The sequence below is a fragment of the Nomascus leucogenys genome, chromosome 16 (genome assembly GCF_006542625.1).
Source record: "Nomascus leucogenys isolate Asia chromosome 16, Asia_NLE_v1, whole genome shotgun sequence".
Taxonomy (NCBI): domain Eukaryota; kingdom Metazoa; phylum Chordata; class Mammalia; order Primates; family Hylobatidae; genus Nomascus; species Nomascus leucogenys.
The window spans coordinates 13,660,454-13,674,923 of record NC_044396.1 but is presented as its reverse complement, the minus strand read 5'-3'; the positions used below and the strand labels follow the sequence as shown (position 1 = coordinate 13,674,923).

Below are 14,470 nucleotides of genomic sequence, written 5' to 3'. Positions count from 1 at the left end.
ATGAAATCAAAAATGAATCTAGATACAGCACCTATCCAGGGAACTGTAGTTCCACAGAAATGCTATAAATTCTCAATTATCTTGTTTTTCATTCTTTTAACAATGGAGAAGCAAATTAAATTTACTGAGCTCTCACTGCGAGCTAATGTGTTAAAAGCTTTAAGTGTATTATCTTCCAGAAAACAGTGAAAGATCGCTGGATGTTCTATGGAATGCTAGGTGTTGTCTGGTATACCCTATTGAGTAATTTGATTCCATAATAGTTCTACCCTTTCATTGTCTTTGAGCAGTTTCACAGCTCTGTAAATTGCAGAAATCAGTAATGCAAATGATTCTTGTCCATAGAGTTGCAAAAAGAAAATTGACCTTCCCCAACAACGACTGGACCACAGGTACTCAAAATCATTCTAGCCTTTTCTGAGCTTTTAGAACATTAAAAGAGAACCAAAGAAAGAACATAGGGTATATACTTAATTTAGATAATTATTTTGTTATTTTCAGAAGAAATACAGGTATTAAGAATGAAATACTACTAAAATATGAAAAAATATTCAATCTCACTAGTTATCAGGGAAATGTATACTAAAAACGATTTTCATTCATAGATTAGCAAAACTTTTTAAGACTTAAAATGCCAAGAGTGAGGCCGGGCTCAGTGGCACATGGGCCTGTAATCCCACAGTTTTGAGAGGCCAAGGATTACTTGAGCACAGAAGTTTAAGACCAGACTGGGCAACATGGAGAAACCCCGTGTCTACAAAAAATACAAAAATTAGCCAGGTGTGGTGGCATGTGCCTGTAGTTCCAGCTACTGGGGAACCTGAGGTGGAAGGATCACTTGAGCCCAAGAGGTTGAGGCTGCACTAAGCCATGATCATGCCACTGCACTCCAGCCTCAGTGACAGAGCGAGACACTGCCTCAAAAAAAGAAAAAAAAGAAGACTCTAAGAGTGGAAAAGGATAGAAGAGAAAAAGTACTCTTCTGTACCGTTGAAGGGAGTGTAAAATGACATTTTGGATGGTGATCTGGGAGTATCTACTAGTATTTTACGTAAGTAGGAAATCTTCTAAAATTGTGGTAATTTTATGTCTCAGAATCCACCTTAGAAAAATGCTCAAAATGCACACGGGAGCAACGAAACATTCTTTGTAGTTGCATACAGTGGAAGCAATCTAAAAGCACATCAGTTGGAGTTAAAAGCATACAATACATCCATATCATGGTCTACTCCAGGCAGCATTAAAATGAAAGATGCAGATCATAGTGTGTTTGAATATATTATGCTGTTAACGAAAAGAGTCAAACTGTATAAAATATTTTCAGAGATTGATTCTGAGCCAAACATGAGTGACCATGGCCCAAGACACAGCCCTCAGGTGGCCCTGAGAACATGTGCCAAGGTGGTTGGGGTATAGCTTAGTTTTATATATTTTAGGGAGGCATGAGACATCAACCAAATACATTTAAGAAATACATTGGTTTAGTTCAGAAAAGCGGGACAACTCAAGGCGGGGGCGGTGGGGTGGGGGCGGTGGCCAGTGTTCTAGGCTATAAACGTTTTCTGGTTTACAATTGGTTGAGTTCATCTGAAGACCTGGGATCAATAGAAAGGAAATGTATGTTCAAGTTAAGATAAAGGATTGTAGGCACCAAGTTTTATTGTGCAGAGGAAGCTCTCAGATAGCAGACTTCAGAGAGAACAGGTTGTATACTGTTTATTATCAGACCTAAAAGAGTGCCTGCCTCTTAGTTGATTATCTCCTGGATCTAGAAAGGAAGGAAGGAAAACAAGGGGAAAGTGGATTCTCTATAGAATGTGGATTTTTCCCACAAGGGATGGCTTTGCAGGACCATTTCAAGATATGGCAGAGAAACATGTTTTGGGGTAAAATATTTTTATTTTCTTTCATGTTATGCCAGAGTCAGATTGGAAAGTAAGTCATGATATACAGGGTTAAATAAAACCATCTGATGACAATGTATGGTTTATAGAGCATGATTCCCCAGACCCCTTAGATAGGAATTTGGGCAAGATTTTAAAAAAAATAAAATCAGAGCTTAGTCCTCAATGCAGACAGCACAAATTAGTGATAACCTATGTAAATTGTAATTGATGATTAATCTGAAACATTTATTACTGTTTTGATATTACAATAAAATTATCTTTCTAGTTTAAAAATAGAATGGACAAGTTTGTAAATTAAAAGAAGCTATACTACTGATGCAGAATTGAGTGGAAAATACTATGCAGGACTTTCTAAAGCAGACTATGAAAAGGTATCATGGATATAGTTGTAAAGAACATGACGAATATATGTGTAAATGCTATGAATCACTGCCAGTTTATGGAACTGGTAAAATAAATTGAATAATTTTTCGTTCTTTGCCAATGCTCGTTGGTGTAGTCATAGAGTTTTATAAAGAATCATTGTGCTGTCTGGGAGTGAAAAACTCAAACTGTTTTTCCTCTGCTCTCACACCACAACAATTAACACAGAAGACTTGCGTGACCAAATGTGTGGGAGTTTCTCCCCACACACTAAGCAAGAAGTAAGTTCTGCAGTGAAGAGGAGCTGGGTATCCTCTAATTCAACTTTCCAACACTATCAGGAGATAGTGTTAGATCTCAAAGGTTAAGAGCTCAGTACCACAAACCCCATGGCCCCACCTGAGGGAAGAGAGAGACCCTCTCATATTGTTTTATATTGTTTTATACTCAGTACCTGTTTTAAGAAAAAAACAAGGAAGTGAAATCAAAGACAGGCAGCCCGGCGCCAGGTCCAAAACCAGGCCTGGGCCTGCCTAGCCTAAACCTAGTAGTTAAAAATTAACTCATGACTTAGAACCCGATGTTACCCATAGATTCCAGGTATTGTATGGAAGAACACTGTGAAACTCTCTGCTCTGTTCTGTTTCACTCTGACCACCGGTGCATGCAGCCCCTGCCACGTACCTCCTGCTTGCTCAAATCAATCACGACCCTTTCAAGTGAAATCTTTAGTGTTGTGAGCCCTTAAAAGGGACAGAAATTGTGCACTCAGGGAGCTCGGATTTTAAGACAGTAGCTTGCCGATGCTCCCAGCTGAATAAAGCCCTTCCTTCTACAACTCAGTGTCTGAGAGGTTTTGTCTGTGGCTTGTCCCGCTACATACCAGTCACAAGTCTGGGCCTCCGGAACATCTGACCGAAAAGCTTCGAGTTGGGGTTCCCACAATCCCCTCTGGGTTCTATTACTTTGCTAGAGTGGTCACAGAACTTCAGAAACACGCTTACCAGTTTATTATAAAGGATACTACAAAGGATACAAATGAACAGCCAGATGTAAGAGATGCATAGGGCAAGTTATGGTGGAAGGGACACAAAGTTTCCATGCCCACTCCAGGCACAACCCCAAGAAACCTCCACTTGTTCAGCCATCTTGAAGCTCTACAACACAGGGCTTTGGGCTTTTTATGAAAGCTTCATTACATAGCCATGACTGATTAAATCATTGGCCACTGGTGATCAATTTAACCCTCAGCCTCTCTCCTCTCCCCAGAGATAGGGGTGAGGCTGAACGTTCCAACTCTCTAATGGTGCCTTGGTCTTTCACGTAACCAACTCACATCCTGAAACTACCTAGGGGCTGTCAGCCATCAATCAATCACTAGCACACAAACAGACATTACTTTGGAGGTCGTAAGGATTTTAGGAGTTGTATACTAGAGAAGCGGCGTCGAAGGCCAAATATATATTCCACAATATCACATATTATTAACTTCAGTTGGAGATTTTTGTGAAACAAAATGTTTACAAAACAGTCAATAAACAAAGGCAAAAAAATCAACCTAAGTGTCCATCAACAAATGAATAAAGAAAATGAACTGCATATACACAATGGAATATTATTTGGTTATAAAAAATGAAATCCTGTCATTTGCAGCAACATGGATGGAACTGGAAGTCATTATATTAAGTGAAATAACCCAAGCATGGAAAGACAAATACCGTATGTTCTCTCCCATATGTGAGAGCTAAAAGGGTGAAGTAGAGACTTGATTAGTGGTTGCCAGAGGCTGGGAAGGAGAGGTGGGGATTAAGAGAGGTTGGTTAATGGATACAAAGTACAGTTAAAAGCCGGGCGTGGTGGCTCACGCCTGTAATCCCAGCACTTTGGGAGGCCGAGGCGGGTGGATCACGAGGTCAGGAGATCAAGACCATCCTGGCTAACATGGTGAAACCCCATCTCTACTACTAAAAATACAAAATATTAGCCAGGCATGGTGGCAGGCGCCTGTGGTCCCAGCTACTCGGGAGGCTGAGGCAGGAGAATGGCATGAACCTGGGAGACGGAGCTTGCAGTGAGCCGAGATCACGCCACCACACTCCAGCCTGGGCAACAGAGCGAGACTCTGTCTCAAAAAAAAAAAAAAAAAAAAAGTACAGTTAAATAGAAAGAATAAGATCTAGTGTTCAATAATATAATACGGTAACTATAGTTAACAACAACTTATTGTATAGTTCAAAATAGAAGAATTGGGATGTTCCCAACATAAAAAATGTTTGAGGTGATGGCTGTCCTAATTACTCTTGTAAAAGAAAATAAAATCTTAGGACCCCAAACTCATTATACCAAAGGGAAAGTTAAACCTAGAAAATTGGTCATGCAACACTGCCTTTCCTTCCTCCTCTTTCCCCCCAGAGCTATAATTTCACAACCCTGTGTCATAGCATTACACGTTAAGTCAGGGTCCCGCAATGGCAAAAGGACACATACCTCCCTCACAAACTTCTCACAAGAAAATCCCTTCCTAGTCACTAAACCTTTCAGGATACATACCCCTATAAAAGCAGCACATGCCAATTGTAACCTTGGGTGTGCAACCTAAGTTTAACTCTTAAAACTGAGTTCTGTTAAATCTCACACTGAAAATGTCAATTACAAGCTTACCTTCTTAGGTAAGCTGATCACTCCTTTGATCATGTCTTTTGCAGGGACATGAATGGAGGTGGAAGCCATTAACCTCAGCCAACTAATACAGGAACAGAAGACCAAATATCTCATGTTCTCACTTATAAGTGGGAGCTGAATGATGAGAACGCTTGGATACATTGTGGGGAACAACACACACTGGGGCCTATAGGGATGGTCAGGAGAGCATCAGGAAGAACAACTAATGAATGTTGGCTTAATACCTAAGAGATGGGATGACATGTGCAGCAAACCACCAGAGCACACATCTACCTATGTAATAAACCTGCATATCCTGCACATGTACCCCTGAACTTGAAATAAAAGTTTAAGAAAAATAATAATAGTAATAATTCAAGGGAATAAAATGAAATAATCAAAAAAAAAAAAATCACTCCTTCGGCTACCCAGAGATGGATGCATAACTGACTCTTTCCTCTACTCCATCTTTTCAAATGTTTACCTTACCTTATGTAAAACACAGATTTACTGGGCACTAATTAGAGCCTCACAAAAATGTAACCATTTGTCTCACTGCCTCTCTTACCTTCCTTTGTCCCTTCTGCTTGCTCTTTATTCTTCAATACTGAGTTCCAGAAACCCTCTTTCGGAAAGCACAGGTAACAGATGCTCCTGTGACTTGTGTTTTTCCCAGGTGCATCCTTAAACTGTGGCTTAATAAACCTCTGATTGAGTCACATTTTTGGTTAATACACTGATTTGATCATTACACAATGTATGCATATATGAAAATATCACATGCAGCCCCAAAATATGTACAACGATTATGTATCAATAAAAATAAACTGTAAAAATAAAAAATATACAAGTTTACCAATTTTCTGAGTCTTCATTTACTTATGAAGGCTCCTGTATCATATAAAATTTATATTAAATTTTATGCTTACGAAATACAACAGAAAAATGGATGTAGAATACAGATAACTTAATGAATAAAACACAAATGTCCAACATATAAAGAACTCAACTTCACAAGTAAACAGGGAGACACAAAAGATAACAGTAGGTTTTCCTCATTCAACTGGCAAAAGTTAAAAAGTTTAATAACATGTGTTGAAGAAGTTGGGAAAATAAATTCTCTCATACACGAATGATGGCAGTCATTTTGGAAGGTAACTTGGCAGACCATATTAAAGTGTAATGCAAACACATTATGATCTGACAACTCCTGAGAAATACATGCACATGTTCACAAGACCACATGCATAAGGATGTTCACTGCAGAGGTTTTAATAGTAAAAAAAAAAAACAACTAAAAACAACTATGATGCGTTCATACCATGGTATACTTTGCAGCAATTAAAAAGAATAAGGTGGATCTACGTGTTCTAAAATGAAAACAAAAAACATCCAAGGCAAACTAATGAGAACTGTAAATAATTCTTGGAAAACAACTCCATCCAAATTCTTGCTCTAAGAGCCTTGACCAACTCTGGCATAGCTTCTAGTAGCCTAGCCCGCCTCCACTCAGCCCTGGAATACCCAGCCTCCTTTTGAGCTCCAGTCTGTCTGGAGAAGTTCAGGGCTATCAAAAGACGCTTACTGTTTATTCTAGCCAACACCTGACTATAGGCCCCTGGCCTTCCTTTCTTAGAGCACTAACTAAGAAGAGTTTACAATTGTAAATTCTTCCCCTGTCCCTTTGAGATGTGTATGTATCTCCTACAACCCAGCAGTGTCTTTCTCAAGAACCAGAAAGCCACTCCTTTGAAACGTAATCATCAGGAAGGTGTGGATCTCTGTATCCCAGTCTCTGTGGAAGGACAGAATCCTAATTTTGTTAACTGTCAGCTAGCAGGCACACCTGACCCACTAAAATTTACAATGACCAACTATCTTAGCCTGGAGCTGCAATAACAAAGTATCATAAACTGGGTGGCTTATAAACAACACAGGTTTATTTCTCGTGGTTCTGAAGGCTAGGAAATCCAAGATAAAAACACCAGCAGATTCGGTGTCTGGTAAGGGCCCATTTCCTGGTTCTTAGATGGTGCCATCTCAGTATGTCATCACATGGTAGAAGGAACAAATGAGAACTCTTGGGCCTATTTTAAAGGGTACTAATCGCATCCATGAGGGCTCCACTCTCATGACCTAATTACCTCCCAAAAGGCCCTACCTCCTAATATCACCACCTTGGGGGTTAGGATTTCAATATATAAATGTGGGGGGAAACACAAACATTCAAACCACAGCACCAGCCCTTTGTAATTTTCACTTTCCTGACTCTACCTGAGCCCTCAGTTGCTCCCCTTCTGTACTCCCTCATTCTCCCTTTAAAAGGCCCAGTCATGACTGCAAAAATCATGGAGCTCAGCTCTTTCCCCTATTACCAGTAGTTACTGAATAAAATTTGTTTTTACCACTTTAATGTGTCTTGATTTTTTTATTCACGAGTGTCAAAGATAAAGTTGTAAGTAGATAAATACTGAATAACACCATTTATTTGAAGCATAGCACCCACAATAACAGCTGAGTTGTATCTGCAGTATTTTAGATAGTTTTATGAAGAGAATGTATTTAGGTACATTAATTTTTTTTTTTTTTTTAAGAGACAGGGCCTCACTATGTTGCCCAGGCTGGTCTTGAACTCCTGGCCTCAAGAGATCCTCCCACCTCAGCCTCCCAAAGCTCTGGGATCACAGGCATGAACCACCACACTTAGGCTTAAGTACGTTAATCTTAACGAATTGCACAAATTATTTTGAAGAAAACGTACTAATATTTGAAACTTTAGAACTCTTTTTTAAAACTAATATAGATTGATGGATAAATATATAATAAAACACATATAGTAAAATTTTAATTGTAGACTTGAGATGGTAGGTTTATGGGTGTTCAATACAAAATTCTTTCAACACTTATGTAAGATTTTTTAAAGTATCATAATAAAATGTTCAAAAATTATCATTAAAAAGAAAACATAGCAAGTAGTATATCTTAAACTCTTCAGCCATTAAAAATGTGCAAAGTTTGAACAAAGTTGAATTTCTAAAATAAAACTTAGATAATTAGATGTAATAGTAAAGAATAATTGTGGGGTAGGGGTGATTTTTTCCACAAACTCTTTTTAAGGCACAAAAAGTACAGTGATTACAGAAATTTTTTCTATATTTTAGCAGGTAGTCCAAAAAAGTCATGATAAGAATTATATGCCTTATTAATCTTTGTCTTGGCCCAGTTCTCTGGCAAACACAGCCTGATTAAAATGCTGGTGTTTCACTTGAGAGGTGCATACACAGGGCATCCAAGGTGAAGAGAAGGTAAACTGAGGCAAGAAAATATATAAAGCAAGGGAAAGTGCTGGCTACCATTTTACAACAAGCTATAAAAAAAAATAGGTCACTTAACAAATGCATCCACTTGGTGTACTCTCTGTGGAATGTCTCCTGACAGACTACAAAAACAAACCATACCTCAGAGTAGTCCATGTGAAAAAAGAAATTTATCTGGCAGGTTCCCTCCTGTCTCCTATTTCCCACTGGTCAAAGTCCACCCTGAAGTACACTGCACTTCATTTTGTGTCATCTGGCCTTCACAGATGCTTAAGATGCTACCTACAAGGATGCTGTGTGGCGTTATACCCAAGATTGGAAGTGGCAGGAGGAGCCAGACCCTCCCAGAGTATGGTTCATAAACTTAGCTAGATGGTGGCCACCAAGGCATAGGGCTCTCATTCCTCAGATGAAGCAACTGGTTAGCCTCCAGTGGCAGCAGAAAATTCTACGAGGCAGATGGTGCCAAGGGACTCTGAAGAGGCACATAAGATTATGTTTGATATAATCACAATGCAACATGAGAGGAAGATAAGACTTAAAAAAAAAAATCCGCCACATAAAAATAGGGCAAAAACTAGGGTAAATCCAATCCCTAAGAGTTATTCTCAGTTACAGCATTTAAATATCTCACACTTCATCACTGTGCTTTGGTGGTGATATTCTGTGATGTTAAGCAGTCAAGACAATCAAAACCTAGGATTTAAGGACCTTGAAAACCCTCACAAAACCAAAGGAGTCAAATTATAAAATTTACTCCACCCATGCTACATGAATCACAGACCTACTCTATATAATCTAAATTTACATGTATCTTCACAAAATAGCTCCCGGCTGTCTATTAAGGAGCTCTGTTTGGCCAAGTCTAGTCCTTGGTGTAAAAATATGTTGAGCTAAAGGAGCCTCTCTGCCTCAGAAGCTGGCCTGCCCTTTAGATGAATTTTGTATACTGAAAACATTGCTAAGCTACTCTTATTTATTTTAGCCATTCTTTCACTTAATCATTTTATCAGTATAGTTAACATTATGTTTGCTGGTGGCGTCTCACAATATTCACTACACCACTCACTCATTGTGTTGCAGCCAGAAAATTTAGGTGAAATAACTCTCACTTCTAAGGAAGGAGATGAAAAGTACGTGCCTGCTTCATACACTGAGGATTCTCAGAAACTGGTAAGGATTCTTCTTCACGATGGCAAACTAAGACTGGGATTAGAAAAACCCCTGGTCACAGGAAAGTGGTCAGTAACAGCACAAAGTTAGGAAATCTTATTTAGTGATTCTGAGTAGGAACCACCTGCCTGTCATGAGATAGATGAGAAAAAGCGTGCAGCCACAGTAGTTGCTGGGATCCATCATTTAACATAAGTGGAGCCAGTCTAAGAATGCAACCAATCCTACAGATGACAGATGGAATAAATAGAAAGAAACTGGGCTCATGATGATATCCTTTAAACTGCTAGACCAGTTAGCCCTGAAGCCTGGAATTTCCAGTTATACATGCCAATAAAAACCTAGTATTTTTTATACAAAAAAATAAGCTAGTATTTTTTTGGATAATATTTATACAAAAAAATAAGCTAGTATTTTTATTGATACTTGAACCAAAAGCATATTAGCTGATATAAAAATATATTCTTTTTGGTTATTTTTTCTTTCTTTCCCTTGTTTTCTTCTTTGCCTATGTTACCTTGCTCAAATTACCACATTTCTCTGACATTTTGTTTTTAAATGAGGATTCAAATGAAAGACAAGATAGGAAGATAGTTCATTCTCCAAAAAGTAGAGGTTGAATGTCATTATTATTTCAACTATTCTATAGTTTTGGTTATTTTTTTGTCTTTCCATTGAGCTATGATTGTACCACTGCACTCCACCCTGGGTGACAAAGCAAGATCCTGTCTCCTCCACCCCACTCCCCCACCAAAAAGAAACAGGAGATAACAAATGTTGGCAACGGTATGGAGAACAAGGAACCCTGTACACTGTTAGTGGGAATGAAGATTGGTGCAGCCATTATGGAGGTTCTTAAGGAAATAAAAAACAGAACTACCATATGACCCAGAAATCCCTCTTCTGGGCACACACCCGAAGGAGATGAAATCACCATCTCAAAAGTCTGCATTCCCATGTTCGCTGCATCATGGGAGCACATACACACATACACAAAATAGAATATCATTCAGCCTTAAAAAAGGAGACTCTGTAATTTGCCACAACATAGAAGGATGTGGATGACATTATGCTAAATGAATTAAGCCAGACACAGAAAGAAAAATACTGCATCTCACGTTATATGTGGAATGTTACTTAAAAAAAAAAAAAAAAAGAAAAAAGGCCAAACATAGAGATTAAAAATAAAACAGTGGCTACCAGAACAGAGAGGTGGGGTGGTGGGGGAGGAGGGAGAGGAAATCAGGAGATATGCGTCAGAGGATACACGTAGTGGGTATGTAGGATGAACAAGTCTAGGGATCTAATGTACAACATGAAGGCTATAGTTAATAAAATTGTATTAGGTATTTTGTTAAATAAGTAGATTTTAGGTGCTCTGGTCACATACAAAAAACAGTATATGCGATGAATAATATGTTAATTTGCTTCACTATAATTATCATTTTACTGTATATATATGTACATGTGTGCACATGCATATACATACACACATGCACGTGCACACACACACACACACACACACATATCTCCCATAACATCATGTTGTAAACCTCAGGTATGCACAATAAAATTTATTTTTAAAATGTTTTACATTGAGCTTTAATATTAGGTCTTATACCACACCCTTCCCCCCTGCCCCCGCCACACACACACAGACAACCCTCTAGAACCCATGTTAATTAACTACTGCCCAATATCCATAGCATCAGGTTGTTGCCTCTTCCCTTGAGTGACCCATCTAAAAAATAATGCTCCATACTCTAGCGGCCAGGTGCAGTGGCTCACGCCTGTAATTCCAGCACTTTGGGAGGCAGAGACAGGCAGACCACATGAGGTCGGGAGTTCAAGACCAGCTGGCCAACATGGTGACACCCTGTTTCTACTAAAAAAAATACAAAAATTAGTCAGGTGTGGTGGTGGGCACCTGTAATCCCAGCTACTCAGGAGCCTGAGGCAGGAGAATCACTTGAACCCAGGAGGTAGATGTTGCAGTGAGCCAAGATCGCATCACTGCACTCCAGCCTGGGTGACAGAGTGAGATTCTGTCTCCAAAAAAAAAAGGAAATGCTCTATACTCTGGAGAGAATTTGATAACCCAATCTCCTAGAAATAGCCCTCGATAACGCCTCAGTAGTTTCAAACATCTTTCAGGATGATTTGGAAGGATGCATATGAGAGAGTCAATATTCAAATGACCAGGACCTTTTTTTAGTAGCCTGATTCTTATTCACTTCCATCCAAGGCAGGAATTCAAAAGAACAGTCCCAGTATATAGGTTTCCTCAAAAGCCCTTCTTTATCCTGACAACTAGGATAAGACCTAGAAGGCAAATTAGTTAGGGGAGAATTATCTTCAATGGTGTATTTTTGAAAGGAGAAAAGATACACCTATCATGTTTCCCCTTCTTCGGCAGACTGGACTACTGACTGTGTGGATCAGAAACAATGCTAATACATCCAAAAATCATAAAACCTATTTATTCCCTGACCCAAATCTTCATAAAAGAGCCCTAAAGGACATAGGATGATTTCCTCAATACTCGATTGTCTGTGGAGAATTTTCTATGGGGAAAAAGATTCAGTGGCTCTGAATATTCAATATCTGATTCCTTGCAGTTATGGCTAGGTTGTTATATAAGGAAGTAAGAGCCACTGGAAAAGAAAACATATTCACCAATCAACTGGTCACAAATTTTTAAAAATCAGTTTCCATTCAAATGTCCCTTAAACCTCAACCATAATATCAAAGTCTCTTTGAGACTGCATGACAATCAACTACAAAATGAAACAGCAAATTTGCAAAAGGTTGACATGATAGGTACTTGGAAAGAGACTGACTTGAATATCAAAGAATTTTAGGCCCTTAGGAAAAGTTAAGCAATCCACAAATATTATACAAAAACCCTTTTTATGATGGGGCTAAAAGAGTCATATATAAACAAAAGAAGTTTTATCATGTCATAGTTTCTGTGAGAAAAAGTATAACTAACTTCTATTCAAATAAGCACTTTTAATAAGGATATAAAATCTCAGCCAGGCTCGTGCCTGTAATCCCACAATTTGGGAGGCCAAGGTGGACAAATCACTTGAAGCCAGGAGTTCGAGACGAACCTGGCCAACATGGCGATACTCCATCTTTACTAAAAATACAAAAATTAGTCAAGTGTGGTGGTGGACGCTTGTAGTCCCAGCTACGTGGGAGGCTGAGGAACAAGAATTGTTTGAATCCAGAATGAGACTGTCTCAAAAAAAAAAAAAAAAATTTACTATTAAATTTGGTCCCTTTTTGATAGACTGGTTAAACAGAAATGAAATTAATAGGTAAATATATTTAAGATAACAATAACCAAATTTTTCACTATGAAAGAAAGGGCTGCAAACTAAAATGAATCCTGGGGTACTATATTAGAATTGGAGGTATTAGTATGAGCTGGTGGTTTTTAATATTTATAGATAAATATAGATGTAATCATATATAGATTTCCTAGTTTTGACTGCTAGAAGAGCTAAAAGCAATAACACTGCAGTATCACTGAGTACACCTAGTGGTCAGTTCTTGGTTTTTAAATACACTTCTCCACCAAAAAAGAACTAGGGCTCGAATGATTTCTAGAACTGGGGCAGGAAAGATCTTATTGTGCCAGAAGCACAAAATTGCTCAAAAATTGATGGGGATTGTCAAAAGGATATAGGAACCCTGGTAAAAGGATTCCCATTGGCCAAATCTGAGAAAATCTGAGCATCATAATAAATGGTAACAGATTATAGCCCACTGAATAAAACAGACATTTATGAATCCATAAAAATTAACAAATAAATGGGGGAGAAGGGAAAGCTCTTCCTTACAACAGAATGCCAACTAATAAGTAGAGACGGAATGAGAAAACTAACATTTGGCAACAATTATAGTAATAAATTTCAAAGTAACTCTCCATAGATACTTACTAATTTCAAAGGTAAAAATAATTTTATGGTGAAGAAACCCTGCTGACACCAATTTATCCAAATAATCAAACTTATTATCACCAGTAATGGGATAAATTGACATCATGTGCCTTCTGACTGATATACTAAGAACTATTTCTGTGATATTTCTGCCAAAAATGTATAAACTATATCTAATTATAAGGAAATATCAAACAAACCCAAACTGATAAGCATTCAACAAATGATTGGCCTGTACTCCTTAAGTTAAAAAGTCACAAAATATAAGCAAAGACTAAGAAAATGTTCCAGATTGAAGGCAACTAAAAGACACGATGACTAAATACAACACACATCCTGGTCTAGCAGGAAAAAAAAAACTTTATTCATTTTTAAATTTGTTTCTGCCATAAAGGACGTTGTCTTAGTCCATTCAGGCTGCTATAACAAAATACCATAAACTGGGTAGCTTATAAACAATAGAAATGTATTTCCCACAGATCTAAACGCCGGGAAGTCCAAGATTAAGACACTGGCAGATTTCAGTGTTTGGTAAAGGCCTCCTTTCTGGTTCATAGATGGCACTGTCTCCTGTGTCCTCACATGGTGAAAGAGGAATGGCAACTCTCTGGGGCCTGTTTCCCAGAGGAATTAATCTCATTCATGAGGGCTTCACCCTCCTGGCCCAGTCACCTCCCAAAGCCCTCACCGCCTAATATTAATACCATCACATTAGTGCTTAGGTTTCTACATATGAATTTGCTGAAACAGAAACATTCAGGCCATAGCATTGTATCAGTGTTAATATCCTGATTTTGACGTTGTACTTCTGTACTTTATCATATAGTAGCCTGTCCTTGTTTAGGAAATACATACTGAAGAATTTCAGGTGATGGAGCATGTTATTCTCAACTAGTTCTGAAACATTACACATATACATACAATACACACAAAAATGTTAAATTTGTGGAAGTTTTTTATACTATCCTTAATTTTTTCTTTTTTTGAGATAGAGTCTCGCTCTGTTGCCCAGGCTGGAGTGCAATGGTGCGATCTCGGCTCACCGCAAGCCCCGCTCCTGGGTTCACACCATTCTCCTGCCTCAGCCTCCAGAGTAGCTGGG

At 38.4% G+C, this 14,470-nt stretch overlaps 1 protein-coding gene across 2 annotated transcripts in view; it reads right to left on the bottom strand.

The window, feature by feature from the left end:
* RAD54B (RAD54 homolog B) overlaps window positions 1-14,470 on the bottom strand; it is a 101,529-nt gene that overhangs the window by 64,335 nt on the left and 22,724 nt on the right. The gene's annotated exons all lie outside the window — the stretch shown is intronic.